The 21,951-nt window shown below is 37.2% G+C and overlaps 1 long non-coding RNA gene across 1 annotated transcript in view; it reads right to left on the reverse strand.

Moving 5' to 3' along the window:
• LOC134737202 (uncharacterized) overlaps window positions 1-21,951 on the reverse strand; it is a 167,185-nt gene that overhangs the window by 61,008 nt on the left and 84,226 nt on the right. Inside the window, exon 2 of the long non-coding RNA XR_010121851.1 lies at window positions 10,636-10,725. This is a non-coding gene — a long non-coding RNA (uncharacterized lncRNA). The remainder of the gene's footprint in view (window positions 1-10,635; window positions 10,726-21,951) is intronic.

The raw sequence follows: 21,951 nt of genomic DNA on the forward strand, positions 1-21,951 counted from the left end.
GTCTCCTTCTGGGCTTTCTCTTCCTAAACAAATGACCTCACTACAGCCAGATTGATCTTTCAAAGTTCAAATTTATTCATGACATTCTCATATCTTGAAATTTTTGATAGCTCCAAATGGCCTTTAAAATAAATTTCAAATTCCTCTCCATGATATGTAAGGTCCTAATGCTAAACTACTGTACCTCTCTCCAGCCTAAATTCTTCTCACTCTTCCTCCTATGCTGAGCTCTGTAACTATTTACCTTTTACAGTATATACACCAGGCATGTTCTCACTCACTTCCAGATGTTTGCTCATGTTCTTCTTGTTGCCAAGTTCAATCTTTCTCTACTCTGTGCCCCGGTATCCCTTATGCATTCTTTAGGTTTCTGGTTATATGTCACTTCTTCTGGAGGCCTTCTAGAGGCTCTGTCTCTCTGAATTTGGGTGTGGTGTTCAAATTCCCGTAGCACTGAATTTACCCGCATTGTGGCTCTCATCACTGGGCTTTTTAATTGGCTTTTTAAACAACTTGGTTGAGGTATAATTTACATACCATAAAATTCACCAATTTTAAGCATACTATTTAATGAATCTTCATGTGTTTACAGTTGTAGAACAATCTCAACAATCTAATTTGAGGACATTTTTATCAGCCCTCCCTCCTAGTGTGTAAGCAACTTGAGTGTCATGCTTTGTTGATCTTTAAACCCTAAGAGCAGAGCATGGTATCTGTCACCAAAAAAATATTCATTGAACAAATAAAAAACAAATGAAAGGAAAAAATTAATGTCAAAACCATGACATGCTGCATTTCTCTTTATCAGATATGGCAAACTAATTTTGAAGCTCTCACTTTCATTCACATTTTCTATCCTCTTTCTGACATTTCACCAACTTCCATACATGTCAGTCACTGATGAATTTGCTCTGACACAGAAAATAAGACTTTAAAATATTGAAGGAACCAAAAGATCACTGTCCATTTATGAATGATTCAAGCATATCTAGAAACTCAGATCTGGCCCAAATGAAGCTATGTTTTCTCCCTGCAAACACCTGAGGTTTCCATTGCTAGTTCACCTACGTGGATTAAGGTGAAATGTCAGCTTCTTGAGTTCTATTCTTTTTTCCTGTCCTCCTAAAATCTCCAGGCTAAGAGTCAAGAGTCCTGCGTTCAGGCCATAAATATGTCAACAATTTGCCAAGCATCTTGAGGGAAATCACATCTCCAGGTCTGAGTTTCTTCATAATATGCATCTTATCTCTCCCCACTCTGGTTTAGACAGGATGAAGTAGGCTAAAAGGCAAAATAAAGCACTGTAAAAAGTGAAAAGCATCATGCAAATATAACAGGTTTTTAATTGGCTACCAGACTCTCTGGTTTATAGTAATCACCTCATTTGTTTAAAGATGCTTTTCTGATGACCTAAACTACTAATACTACCTAAAATTAGACATTTAAACATACAAAATCCTTCATGCATAAAGCTGATACACTTTGCAAAAGGGAAAGAATTTCTGTTTTCTCCCAGAGCCTGTTCTTATTCCGCAAACAATTCTAATGAACATGGTTTTATTATTTCCCAAACCATAGCAGATTAGAAATAAAAAATCAAAAGGAGTAGAGGAGCTATTACAGGCAAATACGCTGAGAACAGAAAGGTTGAGAGATGACAACAATGGAAAAAAGAGAAACACATACAAAAGTGAATATAAGAATTCAGGAAATTGCAGCCAAGGGACATTCAGAGTGGAGACACATAGTTCTTCCCAGCAAATGAATCCTACAGACCAAAAGTCACTACTCATGATGATGATTCTGAGTCATTAGGAGACTCTAGTGCTTGAGAATCAATTCTAAAGACAGCATATCTTTAAAAAACTCCTGCTCTTTAAGTCTTAACACAGAAATGAAAACAGAAATTACCTTTGCTCTCTAAGTTACTAAATTAGTGATTTGGTAGCAAAATGACATTGACTGTCCATGGTATACCCAAGACGGGTGACTGAAGCTACTTTATTATATTTCCCAAATCTTTTGAAACAAGATGATAATATTCTTCATTCTTAGTTGAGAAATAACCCTTCCCTTCCCACTTGTAATATGGTACAGTCACTTTGGAAAACAGTTTGACAGTTCCTTATAAAATAAACATACACTTATTTTATAACCAACCACAGAATTATTTAGAAAAGAGACAACTTATAAAACGTATTAGGTATAAGTCAGATGATCTAGAGACTCAGTCAGCATATAACTTCCTACAACTTAATATAGTTTGTAATTGTACATTTATGTTTGTGATTATCAGCTTTAGTCTCACTCCCCTACTAACCAATAAGCTCCATATTGACAAGGATTATGTCTGTTTTGAACTCACCATTGCATCTCTGAAGCCTAGTGGAGCGCCTGGCATATAGAGACTACTCACTGCATAAGTGCTGTTGGTGCAGGAATTAATGCAATGGGAAGTATCTCACCTACCACATTTGGAAAGCAATATGATATTCTAGCAAAACAGTCATTGTCTTAATTTCTTTAATATCCAATTAAGATAACTCTGGAAGTCAGTAAAACCTGAAAGGCTGTATGTATTAGAGATAAGGGACCTGTGCTAAAGAGAAATAAAAACGTATACTATATAGTTTCCCTGCTGGAAGAGATGGACCACAGATTCATTCCCATATGCTTTCTGCCACTCCATACATGGGAAAGAAATTGATGTGATATGGGTCTGAAGATGTCAAGTATATTTTAAAAATTATCTTCGGGGAAGTTTCATTTATAGATATTCAAATAGACAAGACAACGCATTACTAAGAAGAGAGAAAAAGCAAGAAGGTAAACAATTTCTTCTTGGAATTCTGTCTCTGGGTACGTGATCCACTAGCAAGACTGTTTACAAGACACTTTCAAAGTCCCTGGAGATGGTTCGGGCTTAATTAAAACCTGCTTATTTTGTCCCTAGGATCTGAAGTGAGCTATGAAATTAAAACAATTGACTTTGTCAGGTTTCATGTTTCCTCCCATCTCATACCCAAAAAATTAACTTCTCATCAGACTGACAAATAGACATTGCACCTGGATTATCATCATTATAAATTTGTGCCCCTCTGTAATTACCCTTCTTAATTAGCCTGGGATGTTTGAGGACACAGTCAATAATATTGATAATTCTTCACCTAGTACAGTGACTGTTACATAGTAGACATCAGTTGTTGAGAGAAAAGACGATGGACAAACAGATGGATAATCATAATTATAATCACAATTATGGTAGTAGAAGTCATCAATCCCCCTAAGATACTGATGAGTGATATATCAGCCACAGCAGCAGCATCCATTGTAATAGCATTGTGTTGTTTACATTGTAACTAGCATTACAAAAATAATATCTGAATATCTATATGCCAAAAAACTCTCAACTCATCCTTCCCATCCCCTATAAAAATTGAGTCAAAATGTATTATCCACCTAAATGTTAAAATTAAAACTATAAAACTTCTAAGATAAAAAACAGGATAAAGTCTCCACAATCATAGATTAGGCAAAGATATCTTAGACATAGCACCTTAACCATGATCTATCAAAGAAAAGGTGAAAATTGGATTTCATTCATACGTAATCCAAAATTCAAAAGTTCTACTTCACAAAAAAAACACTGTTCAGAGAGTGAAAAGATAAACCATAACCTGGGATAAAATATTAGCAAAATACATATCTAACAAAAGACTTGTATCCAGAGCACACAAAGAATTCTCAAAATTTGATACTAAGAAGAATAACCCAATAAAAAATGGGCAAACGGTTTGGACACATACGTCATCAAATATATATCAGCGGCAAATAAGCAAGCAAAAAGATGTTCAACAACATTAATCATCAGGAAAATTCAAATTAAAACTCCAGTGAGATAACATTACACACCTCTATGAATGCCCAGAATTTAAAAGACTGACCATACCAAGTGCTACCAAGAAAGTGCACAAACCAGCCTTGCATCCATGATCAAGTGGGCTTCACCCTGGGATGCAAGGCTGGTTAAACATAGGCAAATCAATAAATGTAATCCAGCATATAAACAGAACCAAAGACAAAAACCACGATTATCTCAATAGATGCAGAAAAGGCCTTTGACAAAATTCAACAACTCTTCATGCTAAAAACTCTCAATAAATTAGGTATTGATGGGACGTATCTCAAAATAATAAGAGCTATATATGACAAACCCACAGCCAATATCATATTGAATGGGCAAAAACCGGAAGCACTCCCTTTGAAAACGGGCACAGACAGGGATGCCCTCTCTCACCACTCCTATTCAACATGGTGTTGGAAGTTCTGGCCAGAGCAATCAGGCAGGAGAAGGAAATAAAGGGTATTCAATTAGGAAAAGAAGAAGTCAAATTGTCCCTGTTTGTAGATGACATGATTGTATATCTAGAAAACCCCACTGTCTCAGCCCAAAATCTCCTTAAGCTGATAAGCAACTTCAGCAAAGTCTCAGGATACAAAATCAATGTACAAAAATCACAAGTATTCTTATACACCAATAACAGACAAACAGAGAGCCAAATCATGAGTGAACTCCCATTCACAATTGCTTCAAAGAGAATAAAATACCTAGGAATCCAACTTACAAGGGATGTGAAGGACCTCTTCAAGGAGAACTACAAACCACTGCTCAATGAAAGAAAAGAGGATACAAACAAATGGAAGAACATTCCATGCTCATGGGTTGGAAGAATCAATATCATGAAAATGGCCATACTGCCCAAGGTAATTTATAGATTCAATGCCATTCGCATCAAGCTACCAATGACTTTCTTCACAGAATTGGAAAAAACTACCTTAAATTTCATATGGAACCAAAAAAGAGCCCACATCGCTAAGTCAATCCTAAGCCAACAGGACAAAGCTGGAGGCATCACACTACCTGACTTCAAACTATACTACAAGGATACAGTAACCAAAACAGCATGGTACTGGTACTAAAACAGAGATATAGATCAATGGAACAGAACAGAGCCCTCAGAAATAACGCCACATATCTACAACTATCTGATCTTTGACAAACCTGACAAAAAAAGCAATGAGGAAAGGATTCCCTATTTAATAAATGGTGCTGGGAAAACTGGCTAGCCATATGTAGAAAGCTGAAACTGGATCCCTTCCTTACACCTTATACAAAAATTAATTCAAGATGGATTAAAGACTTACATGTTAGACCTAAAACCATAAAAACCCTAGAAGAAAATCTAGGCATTACCATTCAGGACATAGGCATGGGCAAGGACTTCATGTCTAAAACACCAAAAGCAATGGCAACAAAAGCCAAAATTGACAAATGGGATCTCATTAAACTAAAGAGCTTCTGCACAGCCAAAGAAACTACCATCAGAGTGAACAGGCAACCTACAAAATGGGAGAAAATTTTCACAACCTACTCATCTGACAAAGGGCTAATATCCAGAATCTACAATGAACTCAAACAAATTTACAAGAAAAAAACAAACAACCCCATCAAAAAGTGGGCGAAGGACATGAACAGACACTTCTCAAAAGAAGACATTTATGCAGCCAAAAAACACATGCAAAAATGCTCATCATCACTGGCCATCAGAGAAATGCAAATCAAAACAGCAATGAGATACCATCTCACACCAGTTAGAATGGCCATCATTAAAACATCAGGAAACAACAGGTGCTGGAGAGGGTGTGGAGAAATAGGAACACTTTTACACTGTTGGTGGGACTGTAAACTAGTTCAACCATTGTGGAAGTCAGTGTGGGATTCCTCAGGGATCTAGAACTAGAAATACCATTTGACCCAGCCATCCCATTACTGGGTATATACCCAAAGGACTATAAATCATGCTGCTATAAAGACACATGCACACGTATGTTTATTGCAGCACTATTCACAATGGCAAAGACTTGGAACCAACCCAAATGTCCAACAACGATAGACTGGATTAAGGAAATGTGGCACATATACACCATGGAATACTATGCAGCCATAAAAAATGATGAGTTCATGTCCTTTGTAGGGACATGGATGAAACTGGAAATCATCATTCTCAGCAAACTATCGCAAGGACAAAAAACCAAACACCGCATGTTCTCACTCATAGGTAGGAACTGAACAATGAGAACACATGGACACAGGAAGGGGAACATCACACTCTGGGGACTGTTGTGGGGTGGGGGGAGGGGGGAGGGATAGCATCAGGAGATATACCTAATGCTAAATGACGAGTTAATGAGTGCAGCACACCAACATGGCATATGTATACATATGTAACAAACCTGCACATTGTGCACATGTACCCTAAAACTTAAAGTATAATAATAATACAAAAAAGTGGACAAATTATAATCCCCATACATCTTGGAAAGAATTGTAAAATGTTACAGTCACTTTGGAAAATAGTTTGGCGGTTCCTTATAAAATAAACGTACATTTATCACACAACACAGCAATCATACTCCTAGATATTCACCGAGTGACATGATGACTTATAGTCACCTAAAACCTTGTACATGTTTATGGAAGCTTTATTCACAATCACACATACTGCAAACAACACAAATATCCTTCAGCTGCTGAATGGATAAACTGTGATATATCTATACCATAGAATACTATTCAGCAATAAAATGAAAAGAAATACTGATATACACACATACATATACATAAACACATATATATGTAAAACAATGTGGATAAATTTCACATAGTACACTCAGTGAAAGAAGACAGACTCAAAAGGCTACATATTATATGGTTCCATTTAAATGACATTCTCAAAAGAGCGAAATTACAAGAATAGAAAATAGATCAGTGGTTTCCAAGTCTGAGAGTAGATGTGGGGTTGACTAGAAGGGCAAAAAAGTAGTACTTTCTTGGGGTGATGGAACCGTTCTGAATTTTGATTGTGGCAGTGATTATGTGACTGCATGTATTTGCCTAAAGCTCATTAGAACTATATGCAAAAAATAGTAAATTTTACTGTACGTAAAATGCTTTAAAAGAACATGTGTTGCATTCTAAGAAAAAAACACAAAAACATCTAGCCAGAAATCTCTCTAAAAATATTTTTTAAATAATAATAATAATAGCTAACATTTGTTGAGACCTTACTATATGATAGGTATGTAGTAAGGTGCCTTATCTGTGCTAAGACTTTTTGCACTGCATCTCATTTAATTTTCACAACAACCTTTTGAGATAGGAACTATTGTTATTCCCTTTTACAGGTAAGGAAAAGGAAAGTCACAGAAGTTAAGTATCTTTTCTCTGATCTCAGTTCACAGCCCAGGTCACAGGACTTCAGATGATACACTCCAATCCATTACACTACATGGCATCCCACCGATACAATGGCAGGAAACTGAACTGGAAGCCAGAGTCCAGTCTCAACCCTGGTCTGCAACTAACACAGTATGAGCATAAAGAAGTACCTAAGCATAGTAGCTTAGGTATACTGCAACTAACACAGTATGAGCGTAAACAAGTACCTAAGCTATGCTTAGGTCTATGCTTCCCTTTCCTTATATTAAAATTCAAAGCACTGGAAAAAGATGACTTCTCAGTTTCCACTTAATCCCAGTTTATAAATCGATAAATAGCTTTTAGTTACTTGCTGCTTAAAAAGATCAATGTTTCTGTTTCATTCAGGCTCTTTCCCTGCCCTCCTGCTGCCCTGCTGGGTCCCGGTGTGTAAAATTCCACCATTAGTTTTTTTTTTAATTCCTAAGGCATGGTGGCTTCAGAATAGTACAGTGCATATGACATAATCTTGGGTTCTAGTTGTTCACTCTAGAAGATGAGAAAGACAGATAAGCAACCAACAGCAATGAAGAATGTTGTGCTGCATGTTAAGTGTTTTGCTGTGAAGCAGTGATATTTAGAGTGGCGGACCAGAACATGGGCTCTGGAGACAGGGAGAGCTGGGTTTAAGACCTCTTTCATCCTCAGTTTCTTCATCTATAAAACAAGATTGTATCAAGATGTATGAGACTGCTGTAAGCCTAAATGAGGTACTACACATAAAGCACATAGAACTCTGGGTAATAAAATGATTAGTCTTGTTCATAACTATTTTTATGTTATTAATGAAATAGATAATCTTCTGGGATCAAAAAGGAAAGGAAGAAACAAATGCTCAGAGAAATCAGTAATTTACTCAAGGTCGAGTAGCTAATAGAATTAAGAACACTAGACAGGGCAAGGCACGGTGGCTCATGCCTGTAATCCCAGCACTTTGGGAGGCTAAGGCAGGCAGATCATGAGGCCAGGAGCTCGAGACCAGCCTGACCAACATGGTGAAACCCCGTCTCTTCCAAAACTACAAAAATTTGCCAGGCGTGGTGGCGTGCACCTGTAATCCAAGCTACTCAGGGGGCTGAGGCAGGAGAATCGTTTGAACCTGGGAGGCAGAAGTTGCAGTGAGCCAAGATTACACATTGCAATCCAGCCTGGGTGACAGAGTGAGACTCTGTCTCAAAAAATAAAAATAAAAAATAAAGAAAAAAAGAATACTAGACAGATCAGTGTAGCACTTGAATGAGAGAGTTGACTGATTGCTTCGTATCATCCATGAAATTCTATATATCTCTGACCTTGTTGAAGAAGCTGTATCCTTCATATTTCTTTGAGATCTCCCTCCCATCAACATTTGTAACTAGGAGTTGGCAAGAACTATAAAACCCTACTCTCCTGGGTCATGGGGGAAGTGTTCCTCAAGAAGATTGATCTCTCCATCTTTCTTTAGGATACAGATTGTTCCCACAGGAAATATGACTGCCCAGAAATGATGCTGTATTTGGCACTATCTCCACTCACGTATTATCTTCTGTTCCTCACAGGAGTCATCATCTCTGGTACCCTCTGGAATTACACTTATGTGATTTTTTTCTTTTTATTTCTTCCCTCTCAAAGTAGTTATACAATTAACAATGCTTGAAGTCTCTATATATCACTCTACAGCTGCAGTTCTCAACCACAGTTGATTGTATACTCCAGGGCACACTTGGCAATATCTGGAGACAATTTTAGTTGTCACAGTCAGGGGGAATAGGGTAAGTTTGCTGGCATTCAATAAGTAGAGGCTATGGATGCTGCTAAACATCCTACAATACAAAGGACAACCTCCAACAAAGAATTATCTGGCTCCAAATGGCAATATTGCCAAGATTAAGAAACGCTGCTCTAGGCTGACAAAAGTGCTTTCACCTCTGCTTGCCCATTTAATGCTTATCACATCCTTAGGATGAAAGCCAGGTCAATACCCACCCCCACCCCCAAAGTCCTCCTTATATTAAGAAGAGAGATAGACACCCTCACTGTTAAGCTGAGAAACTGAGACCCAAGGAAGTAGAGTGAGTGATCCAAGGCCACAAAATGAGGTTGAAGCGAAGTCAAGACTTTGAATTTCCTGACTCTCAGTGCTACCTCACTGTCAGCATGTTTTTAAGAAATGTAATACAAAGTCTTTTCTCCTCTGGCTGATGAGAGTGTTAGAAAGCCAGAAAACCTTAAAGTCATAAATAAATACACCCTCTTAAAGTCATCATAGAATATTAGCTTGGGAAAGATCTTTAGAGATTATTTAATTCAATTCTATCATTTTACAGACGGGAAGAAAATAGACAACCATGCCATAAAGGAGATACAGTTGTACAGCAGAGTATACCAAAATCTCTTTCCCTTCTGTTCACCCATCAAGCAGCCTATTGGCCACTGCAATGGAGAAACCTTTTTAAACCTTAGGATGGTCTATATAAATGCATTTATATAAGAAAGATAAAGAGGGAATTATAGGGAAACGAACTCAGGCATCAGACAAGGGAAGTTAGGTTGGTTGCTGTTGGAAAGCACAAAGAAGGGACAGGAGCAAAAGCAGGTTAAGTGAAGACTAAAAGAAATAGGAAAAGAGAAAAAGAAAAGAGAAATAAATTACATAAATTACATATTCCTTTTGTGTTCTGGAATTCCCATGTGGCTCGTAAGAACTAAGAAAAGACAGTCTGTCACACAAACTAAACAGTACTTAAAAAATTTTTACCATTATTTTCTAACCATAAAGGTAATATATGACTCTAATTTTTAAAATGAATATTATAGAAAAATATGAGCATAAAATTTTTCTCAGTTTCCCATCCTTCTGAGATAACACCTATTAGCAACTTAATCTATGTTTTAACTCTATATTCTGTCATTTTTATATTACAAGCTATTAAGTGTTTAACTTTCTTTACAAAAATGATATCTACACAAAATATGTGGTGCCTGATTTTTTACTTGAATACATAATGAACATATTTTCACATTGGTACACAAAAAGATATTATTTTTAAGTCAACACCATATTCTATTATTTGGATATATCATAATTCACTATTGATAAATACATATTTTTATTCTTGTGTGAGTACTTTCACATAGTAATTCCTAGAAGTGTAGTTGCTATGGAATCATGCGGTAGAATATGTACATTTAAATTTTAATAGTCAAATTGCCTAAATAACAACTATCAATTTTAACTCTTCCCAAACTGATAGTTTATATCAGTGGCCACCTCCTCCTTGAAGCAGTCCCTGATTCTGCCAGCTGAAAATTAGCCCTCATCCTCCGAACTTGTCTACCTTTTATCTATATGCTTCCTTCAGTCTTCTGTCTCCTCAATGGCAGCCCCATATCTGCGTTAACTTCTATTATTTTCCTGATGTCAGCACCTGGAACAGGAAAATCAGATGAGAAGAAAATGAGTGTAAAGTGAAGATCCCAGGGTTTCATTAACCACTTTCAGCTCCTTCCTGTTTCTGCTGATCTCACCTGAATAGGTTCTACCAAACATGCATCTTAGCCAGATGTGCCAACCAGTGAAAAATGAATTAAGATGGACAGCTAATTAGAAGATCAAACAACCCATAGAACTGAGTAACTCAGACCTTGTGGAGATGTTTCACTGCTCCAAATGTCCTAAATAAATCAGGGGCCTTCTAGGGATGGTCCTATACACTTTATCCTGAAAATCAAAGGAGAGTGTCAATTTTCTCTCTTAAGATGAAAACTCTGAAATGAAACCATAGAAAAGTCAGGACTGGAATAAGAGATCAACTGTCTTCAAGTGCTTACCCTTGACAGAAATGCCCAGTCTTCCTGAAATCCTATTCCCTGGAACGCCAGGCCCATGATACACTTCAGAAAATAAAAGACTGGTTCAAATATGTTGGTAAACACCACACACTTTATTTCCTCTTAGCTATTCACAAAGCACATTTGCAACCTAGAATCTGTGAAGAGGCTTTAAGAAATCTTCTGCTGCTAACAAACCTGTTTAACGTATTGATATTCCAAGTTACTCACTTTGGAAAACATGACCAGGGCCAAATCTCGCTTCCATTCTTCCTGTCCTACCCTCTTGGGTGTCTGCTCAAGAGATGGGTGCTGTTTGGGAATCACGGAAAGCCACTTTAAGAATTGTAAAGCAATATACTAATATTCAGGACTGTTCTTATCAATAACAGTCAGATATTAAATTAATACTCAAGAACTATATACCTAGCACCTACTAGAGGTCAAGTAGTAGGAATATAATAGTCAGTAAGCAGCAAGTCTCCTGTTCTCTGGTCTAGTCCTGGGAGTGGTCTAATCTTCACTCATGCTCTCTCTACTCCCAGCCCTGCAACCACCCAAACACCCTCAGTGGTTCTGGGACCTTGGAGGAGGCACTTTGCTGGGTAAAAAGAACTGTTATTGTTTTTTAAAAAAAAAAAAAAAAGTCACCAGGAAGTGGGTTCTCTTGTGCTCTCTGAGTTGAGATTTGAGAGAAAATCTAATGGAAAGATAAGGTTACCTCTGGTCACATTTCCATGTAAACAAAACACAGAAGCTATGAGCGCTCTGCCAGATTCTTCTTATCTGTGAAATTATATGAACACGCAAACCTTGAGAGTTCAGTTATTTAAGTTCTCTTATTGTTAAAACAACCAGAAGCATGTGGAATGTTTCTGAGATTTGTCCTGGAGGTCTGGTAAATGTGTGGAGGTTGAATCCATCATGTCTCTGAATGTTATAGTACAAACCTAAAAGTCTCAAGATGAACTATTAACAGCATATGTACAAAAAAAAAGGGGGGGTGCTCATATGTTATCAGTGGGAGGGTAACACTTGCATAGTATTAGTACAACCTTTGTGTAGAGTAATTTGCAATATCTATCACATATTAAATGCACATACCACTTGACTCAGAAGTTTACTTACTAACTCATCCAACAAATATTTATTGAGCACTATTGGAGGTGCTGAAAATAGTCCCCTAAAAAAACCAACAAAGCCTCAACCATAGTGCTTACATTCTATTGGGGAAAAGGCCTGCAATAAACAGATAAACAAGAGAATACATAATATTTCAGGTGATGCTAAGTCACATGCAGAAAAACAAATCAGGTTAAAGGGAAGGGAGAATTCCAAAGTGGGATGAGGGTATTCAGGGAAGGCCCCTCTGATCAAGTAAAAACTGAGCAAATGCCTGAAGGAAATGAGGACATGAGCTATGTGTACACCTGGGGAAAAGAATATGCCAGTCATGGGGATGGTATGTATTTTGAGATCATAGAGAACTTGCATTTTAAGGAAGATAAATGAGGTCAACATAGCCAGAGCAAAGTAAGCAAAGCAGGAGCTCAAAGAGCTGCAGGATCCAGAGCAGGCAGGAATCACAGATCAGATTATATAGAACCCTCTAGGCCACAGTGCGAACCTTGATTTTTACTCTGTGGAAAATGGGACACCATTGGGAAGGTCTAAGCCTAGAAATTAGTTCTTAGAGAACCAATGTGAGCTCTTGTATGGAACAGATTGTAAGGAAGCAATACAGGAGAGAGACTAGAAGGCAACTGCAATAATCCAAGGAAGATAGGAGGGTGGTTGGACCAGAGTGGTAGCCATAGAGTGGGGATAAGTGATCACAGGACAAGATTTGCTGAAAGTTTGGGTGCGTGTAGGAGAAACAGAGGCAATAGGGATGACTACAAGGTTTTTGGCTTGAGCCACTGGAAGGGCAGAATGCTATTTACTAAAATAGGGACAGGTTCAAAGAAACAGGTTTTGAGGGATGGATGCAGGCAAATTAGGAGTTCAGTTTTAGATGTGTTGAGCTTGAAAGCATGTTAGATGTCCAAATGGAGATATTAAGTGAAAAAATGAATACACAGATCAGGATTCAGGGCAGAAATCATGGTGAGAACACATATTTGTGAGTTGTCATTGTATGGTATTTAAAACCACAAAACAGAGAAAGATCACCTAGGAAGTGGGTCTAGACAGAACAGAAAAGAGGGCCATATTCTAGGAATTTATCTTATCCATATATTCATAAACATATGAAAAGTGACAGGTGTATGAGCACATTCATAAAAGTGTTATTGTGCCAAAGATTGAAAGCAAGAAAAACCCATTGATAAAGAACTGGAAAAGTCAATTATAGTACAACCTTACAATGGAATTCTAAGGTTATTCAGTAGTCTTTAAAAAATGGAGACCACTTTCTGCTAACATCATACTCAGAGGTGACAAATGGAATTCTTCCCCCACAAAGCTCAGGAATAAGGCATGGATATCCACTCTCGCTCAGTATAGCACTAGAAGTTCTAGCTATTGCAATAAGGCAAGAAAAAGAAACAAAAGGCATATTAAATAGAAAAGAAATAAAATTTTCTCTATTTATAAATGACATGATTATCTATATAAAAACTCCCAGGGTATCTATTAAAAATAATTCCTAGAACTGTTCAGCATTAAGTGGGTTCAGGAAGTTTGCAGGAAACAAGACCAAAAAAACAAAAGTTAATCTCATTTCTATACACTACAATGAACTTGTGGAAAATGAAATTAAAAATAGTACCATTTACAACTGCTCCAAAAAAAAAAAAAAAACAGATATGAACTCAACAAAACTTGTACAGAGCATTTGTATGCTAAAAATTGCACAATGCTTATTGATCAAATACAGAGCATATGCTGCTCATAATAAATATTCAACATGGTAAAGATGTTGCTTCCCCCAAATTGATCTATAGACTTAATTCAATTACTATTTAAACTTCAGAAAGGATTTTATAGACATAGACAAGCTTATTCTGAAATTCATGTGGAAAGGCACAGTCCCTAGAATAGCTAAAGCAATCTTGACAAAGAAGAATAAAGTGAAAGGAGTAAGTCTACCTGATTTTAAGCCTTATTATGTTTTATAGTAGTCAAGACAGTGTGGTACTAGTGGATGGACAGACACATAGCTCAGTGAAACAGAAGAGAAAACTCAGAAATAGAACCATACAAATATATACAATTGACTTTTTATAAAGGTGCAAAAGTAATTCAATGGAGGAAGCATAGCTTCTTCAACAAGTAGTGCTAGAATAATTGAACATCAATAGGCATAAATAAATAAACCTAAATCACACATTATATACAAAAATTGAATTGAAATAGGTCATGGACCTCAACATAAAATATAAAACTATGAAACTTTTGGGAAAATACATGGAGGAAAATATTCTGGATCCAGGACTAGGAAAAAAATTATTAGACTTGACTTCAAAAGCATGATTCATTAAAGGAAAATTGGATAAATTGGATCTCATCAAAATTAAAAACTCTCCATCTATGAAAGCCCATGGGAAAATGATGAAAAGACAACCTACAGACTGGGAGAAAATATTTGCAAGCCACAAATCCAATAAAGGACTAGTATCTAAAATATATCAGAACCTCTCAAAATTCAATAGTAAAAAAAAATCCAATTAGAAAATGGATAAAATACATGAACAGACATTTCAAATAAGAGGATATACAGATGAAAAAGGCACATAAAAAGTTGTTCATTAGCCATCAGAGAAACGCAAATTAGAATCATAATGGAATATCATTACACACCAATCAGAATGGCTAAAATAAAAAATAGTAATGCCACTAACTGCCATCATAAATGCAGAGATACTAGATCACTCACACATTGCTGGTGGGAATATAACATGGTATAGCCATTGTAAAAAAAGAGCTTGGCAGTGTTTTGTAAAACTAAATGCAATTTTCATACAAACCAGCAGTCACACACTTGGGCATTTAAAACAGAAAATTAAATACTTATGCTCACAAATATTCTGTGTACAAATACTCGTAGCAACTTTATTCATAATAATAAAAAACTGGAAACAGTCCAGATGTCCTTCAACAGATAAATGGCGAGACAAACTGTGGTACAGTCATATATATACAGTTATGCATCGCTTAACGATGGGTATCCATTCTGAGAAATGCATTGTTGGGTGATTTTGTTTTTGTCCAACATCAGAGTGTATCTACACAAACCTAGATGGGATAGCCTACTACAAATTAGTCTCTATGGTTTAGCCTATTGTTCCTAGGCTACAAATCTGTACAGCATGTTACTGTACTGAATACTGTAGGCAACTGCAAAACAGTGGTAAATATCTGTGTAATTAAACATAACTAAATAAAGAAAAAGCACAGTAAAAATGCACAAATATAATCTTATGGGACCACCATTGTATATGTGGTCCATTGTTGAACAAAATGTTATGTGGTGGATGACCGTACATATACAGTAATAAAAATGAAACAATCTGTTGATGCAGAGAACTTGAATGAGTCTCCAGGGATTAATGTTCAGTGAGAAAAAAAACAGTTCCAAAAGGTAACATATTATAAGATTCCATTCATATAACATTTTTTAATGAAAACTATTTAAAAATGGATAACAGATTAGTGGTTGACAGGGGTTGGGACAGAGAAGAGGTGAAAGGAAGTGGGTGTGACTATAAAAGGGCAACACGAGATCCTCATTCAGGGTCTTGAATGTAGTAGTAAAGGCACAAATCTGCACATAATGAAATTGCATATAACTGAACAGGCATACATACAACAAAATGTACATATATTCATGCACATATCAAATACAGGTAAAGCTAGGGAAATCTGAATAAGATTGGTAGATTGTATGTCAATAAACTGGTTGTGATTTTGTACTATAGTTTTGCAAAATGCTACCATTAAGAGAAACTAGATAAACAGTACATGAGATTTCTCCATATCCTTTCTTACATGTGAATCCACAATTACCTAATTGCAAATTTTTAATTAAAAGGTGATTGCTTAAATAAACTATAAAATACCCCAAAATCTTTTTATACTGATAAGAAAGATATTAGATATTTATCCACAATACATTAAGTAAAAACACAAGGATATATAAGAGAAACTTACCATTATAAGGAAAAGGGAATATATAGACCAACTCTGGCTAAGACTATCAAGGAACTGGTAACAATTTCTCAGTTGCCTCTGGGGAGGGAACCAGGGAGGAGAGAGGGGAGGGGAAACACATTTCACAGAAGTATAATCTTTGGATCTTTTGAATTTGGGGTCATGGGCAGATATTACCTATGCTCCCAAAGAAATAAATACATTTTAAATAAAAATATGTTGTTCCTAAATGAAAATCAGTAGGGCTGAACAATGAAACATACACATGCACACGTACAGAAAACCAATCAGCCAACACGTATTTTTTTAACTGCCCTCTAAGAGAGTTGCATGGATACGGAATATGAAAGACTTACAATAATGTGAAAGAGGCAATACCAACATCAAGTCAGGGAGAAATGTTGTACAAACAGGGAAAAATATAGAAACGGATAACAGATTAGTGGTTGACAGGAGTTGGGACAGAGAAGAGGTGAAAGGAAGTGAGTGTGACTATAAAAGGGCAACACGAGATCCTCATTCAGGGTCTTGAATGTGGTAGTAAAGACACAAATCTGCACATAATGAAATTGCATATAACTGAACATGCATACACACAACAAAAAACCCTATATGGCTGTTATTCCAATCACCAACAGAGTGTGAGCCAAGCAGCAAGGGCTATGAATAGAGTTGGGGGAGATCTTAAAGAGTTGAGGTGGGAGGTTTCCCTTAACAGGTGGAATGACTTTGACCTTGAAGTTCAGAAAGAATTTGAACAAGAGGGGACCAGTTTAAAGATAGCTGGGTGAACTAATAACAGAACTGATAACTGATATTTTTACAACGTTCTAGAGAGTGCCAAGTATGTTCAAATGATTAGAGGGCTAATAAAAGCCCCCTGAAATGACCATCAACATTTTGCAGATGTGCAAACCAAAGAAGAGAGGAACTAAATTATGTTCCTAATGTCTCAGATCTCTTAAGTGAAAGAATAGAAGGTAGGGGTCATGCCTGCTAAAAATTCACTCATTCTACCCCATCTCAAAAAACAAAATTACAGATGGCCAATATAGTAAAGATGCATAAGGCTTTATGCCCAGTCAAAAGCAGCTCTACCACCAAAGAAGAAAATTTTCACCTGGAAAACTGAAAATAGCCAAATCTTTTGTTTGATTCTAGATGCATCAATAAGGAAGGAGGATAAAAAACAGCTTCTACTGAGTCTTTACCATGTGCCAGCCATTGTGCTGAATGCTTTTCATAAATTGCTTATTTTACCGTCACAATAATCTTTTGATGTCAATATATTTAACCCTGATTTTGCAGAAAAGAACCCTGGAGAATAAATAGCATGACCCAGGTCACAAAGCCATAACATGACCAAGTTAAGATGTAACCCAAACTGGTCTGCTTCAACACCCAATGCTATTTCCACATCATGTGGAATAGGTGTCATGTTTTGCTAAGACTCCCAACACATTGCTCTGAATTTTCTAAATGCAATGGTATATTTTCAAAACAAATAAATAAATGTCTGGCCTGGAATTTTAAGAATATTTAAAATAGTAGTTATGTCATGTATTTATTATTTTCTATTTTGTCTTTCAATCTTTATAACCATTTAGTAGATGAAGAAAACAATGCTAATGTGTTCTTCTGCTCATTAATTAGAATCTGCTTTGTCCACTTACAATTGCAGATATGTAAACATCAGAGCTGGGAGGAGGATCCTAAGATATAGACTATCTCACCTAAGCTGGTCATTTTATGAATGAGAAAACAGATACCTAGAGAAGTAGAAGGACTTCTTCAGTTTTCCACAGCTGATTAGTAAAAGACATGGCACCAGCACTCATGTCCCCCAAAACGCAATTTTCTATTGCTTCTTATTAGCAGTAATTCTCAGCCCTGCGAGGAGAATTACTGCTAGCAAGAAGCAATAGAAAATCAAATCAAACCCTGAAACATAAGGTCTCCACCAGGCTGGTCTGTTAAGGGAGCAAAAAACAGGACAGGATGGCGGAAGAAATATTTAAGCAGGAACCGCAACAACAATTGGGCTTTACAGATCACCACAGACAAAAATCAATCTCCATTCACCACCTCAAACTAAATCAGATATCTCAAAGGGACACACATACACACACACACCACCATCTATGAAAACAAACTCCAAAAAAATCAATTCCATGTTATGCATTTGGACCTTGGGAAATACATTACTCCACTGCAGTGGTGATTTTGATTTGGTTAAAAATAAGACTTTTAAAAGTGGACATTTGCCAGACTGAGACACAAAATAATACAATCTTATAGATAGCAGGGAGTACAGACCTCATTTAACCCAGTTCTTCATTTTGCAAATAAAGAAACTAGGACTCAGAACAGAACAAGCATTCCCATGTTGATCATTTTCTATTGAGATTAGGAGTAAAAGTCAGGCCAGCTAGTTTTTGGTTAATAAGAGCATAGACGTTAGAGGCAAACAAGCCTGCGTCCCAATCCTGCCTCTATCACTACTATCTGCAAGACTGTAGCAGACATATTTGTTGGCTAACTTAAACCTATTGTTAATCCCTACATCCCTTTCCTGCCTCCTCTATGAAGCCAGAGAAAGCCAAATACAATTGAGCCTTAATACAGGTTTACCCTGCGCAGAGCCACTTAGACATAGATTTTTTTCAATAAAAGTTACACCAATGGGCCTGTTCCTCCTGCTTCCTCTTCAGCCTCCTCCACCTCTTCCACCGTTGCCACCCCAACAGAGATCAACCCCTCTCTTTCTCCTCCTCCTCAGCCTACTTAACATGAAGATGATGAGGATGAAGACTTTTATGATTACTTACTTTCACCTAATGAATAGAAAATGTATTTTCTCTGATTTTCTTAAGAACACTTTATTTTCTACCTTTATTGTAAAAATACAGTATATAATATATGTAACACACAAAGTATGTGTTAGTCATCCATAAGGCTTTCAGTCAACAGTAGGCTATTAGTAGTTAAGTTTTGGGTGAGTAAAAAACTATATGTGGAAGTTTTACTGTGCAAAGGGTTGGCTCCTAACTCCCATGCTGTTCAAGGGTCTGTTGTACTTATTTTTCCCAGCCTCCCTTGCAGCTAGGGGTAATCACGTCACACAAGTCTGACCAATGAGATCTAAGTGGAAATCAGCCTGAGGTTTCTGGAAAAACTTTCACTTTTTGTAATAAAAGAGATACATGTAATTAGCACTATCTCCATCCTCTTGCTTCTTCTCTGAACACAGACTTGCTGCCTGAAGCAAACACTTCAGGTCATAACTGTCTTGTAAGCACACGTATACAAGCACAAATTCAAAAGCCAACAGACTGAGGATGGCAGAGGGAAGCACAGCAGAATGATAAAACTTGGGTCCTTAATGGCATCATTGAAGTGGAATCCTCATCAACAGTACCACCAGAATACTTGTTGCAGAAAAAATAAACAAACAAAAAAAAAATCACCTATTTGTTTAAACCAACATTAGTTGGTTTTCTATTAATTGCAGCCAAAAAAAACTGATGGAGTTACCTTGGACAAATTAGTGTCTCTAACCCTTAGTTGTCATACCTATAAAATGAAGAACAACCATACATACGTCATCAGCCTACTGCCCCTTCATGAATTCAGTTTATATTAACTGAGCACCTACTATGTGGCAGATACTGTTCTGGGAGTTGGGATATTGTATTAAAAAAAAAAAAAGGTTCCCATGACAGTGAAGCAGACTTTCTAATCTTGGAAGGCAAACAATAAACAAATATACATAAGAAGTGTCATGTATTGTGAAGACTAAAGAAAAAAATGCACGTGAAGGGCTGGGCGCAGTGCTTGTCACAGAGTAAAAGTCAAAATAGCAACTGCCGCTATTATCACTCTTGTTAGCATTTAGTAAATGCCATTTAAATTCTTATGTTTTCCCCAAACACATATACATATGATTTAATAGAAATATGGGGATCTCAAGTCATCTTAAGATGTCAGGAGGAATCCTTGCACTCTGACCTGCTTATTAACTTTTTCTTCTCAAGTTGAGAACATTCTCTTTTAGACCGTGGGGCTCCAAGGTTCACATACCTTTAGATTTTTCCAGTTCACCAGGACTTGTTCTGACTGATCAAACCAGAAAGACTACTGTGGCTGCAAAGGAAGAAGGAAGTTGGATAGGAATGGGAATTTTCTATAGGTAGCTGCCCTGTCTGCAGCTGAGGACCTGACAGGACTTTCTCTGGAGCAATTAACCCATGTTAGTGGCAACTTCTCTCCAAAAATTGCCAGGAGGCACCCGAGATTAGACAATAGAGTCCAAAATGCCTTTGTTTTTTCAGATGTCATTTCACTAAGAAACTGATTTCATGGGTAGAAATTACAAAGCAATAGAATAGAGGGTTGGGCTTTGAAAAGTCTTGGAAATAGTATTGGATTAGTCCAGGCTCTGATCTTGAGTTCTGAATCCAACTATTATTTTCTGTGTGACCCCCAAACAATCTCCTCCCTACTCTGGACCCTAGTTTCTTCATTAATACAAGGATGGAACTGGACTAGGCCATGCCTAGGGGTCCTTTTATCTCTGACATCCTGTCATTCTATTTTTTTCAAATCATCTTTTGTGGTGAGACTCCCTCCTCCCAGCAGCAATGGAACAGGGGTGCCTCTCTCAGCATATTTGCTAACACAGAGCCGCCAGGGGCAAAAATTGCTGACTGATGCTCTGGCTGCCTCTGTGTTGTTAAACACCTACTTACAGCTCTAATCGGCTGGTTTTCACGCCCAGGAGATGGGGATTGATTGCTGACATTGACCTGGCAAGGAGACGATCCTGCAATCACCAGCCAAAGCAACTTAGGCATGCAGGCTGGGAATTTGGCAAATGATACTGCAGAGGGGAAATGATGGGGAGAAGAGAGAGCATTGGAACAAGAATGGGAGGTGGTTATGTGCAGTGGTTAAGAACATTGCTTGTGAAGTCAGGCGGATCTGGGTTTCATTCCTTTCCTTGTCATTTTCCAGCTGTGTAAACTTGGGCATGTTACTTTTCCGCAGCAGTTGACCCTACCACCCTGTCTCGGGGAATGAATCCTGGTCAGTCCATATGCAATGTTAATCTTTTCTGTTTACCAGTGATTGCTTAAGAATGAACATGTGACCCAATCCTGGCCATTGAGACCTGAGAAGAGTATTTCTGCGTAACTGCCTGGAAAGTTTTCTGTGACTGGTAAATAAGGCACCCACAAGCCTCTTGGTCATTAGGATCATCATGCTAATTTAAAGCATCTTGTGACCGTAAAGGAAGACCCTGCTGACAGTATGGCAGAACAAAAGGATAGAAGGAACTGACATCTGTGATGATGTCATTAAGCTGCCAAATTCTTCAACCCTGAAGCTGCCCAGATCACTTGCTGTTGCTTGATGAAAAAAATCAATCCCTGGTACTTAAACTACTTTTAGTGGGTTTTCTGTTCATTGTAGCCAAAAGCCTTCTGAGAGTAGCAGTCATAATAATTGTTGTTATAATTGCTAAAATTCCACTGTCCAGAGTAGTGTAAAAAGCAAAAATTGTTAGTTAGTTAAAGAACTGAGCTCAAATCCTAGTAAATCCCTTTAACACATTGTACTTCAGTTTCCTGACCATTAAAATACAGATCTACCTCCGAAAATGCCTTGAAAAG

This window comes from Symphalangus syndactylus, chromosome 7, assembly GCF_028878055.3.
Source record: "Symphalangus syndactylus isolate Jambi chromosome 7, NHGRI_mSymSyn1-v2.1_pri, whole genome shotgun sequence".
Classification (NCBI taxonomy): Eukaryota; Metazoa; Chordata; class Mammalia; order Primates; family Hylobatidae; genus Symphalangus; species Symphalangus syndactylus.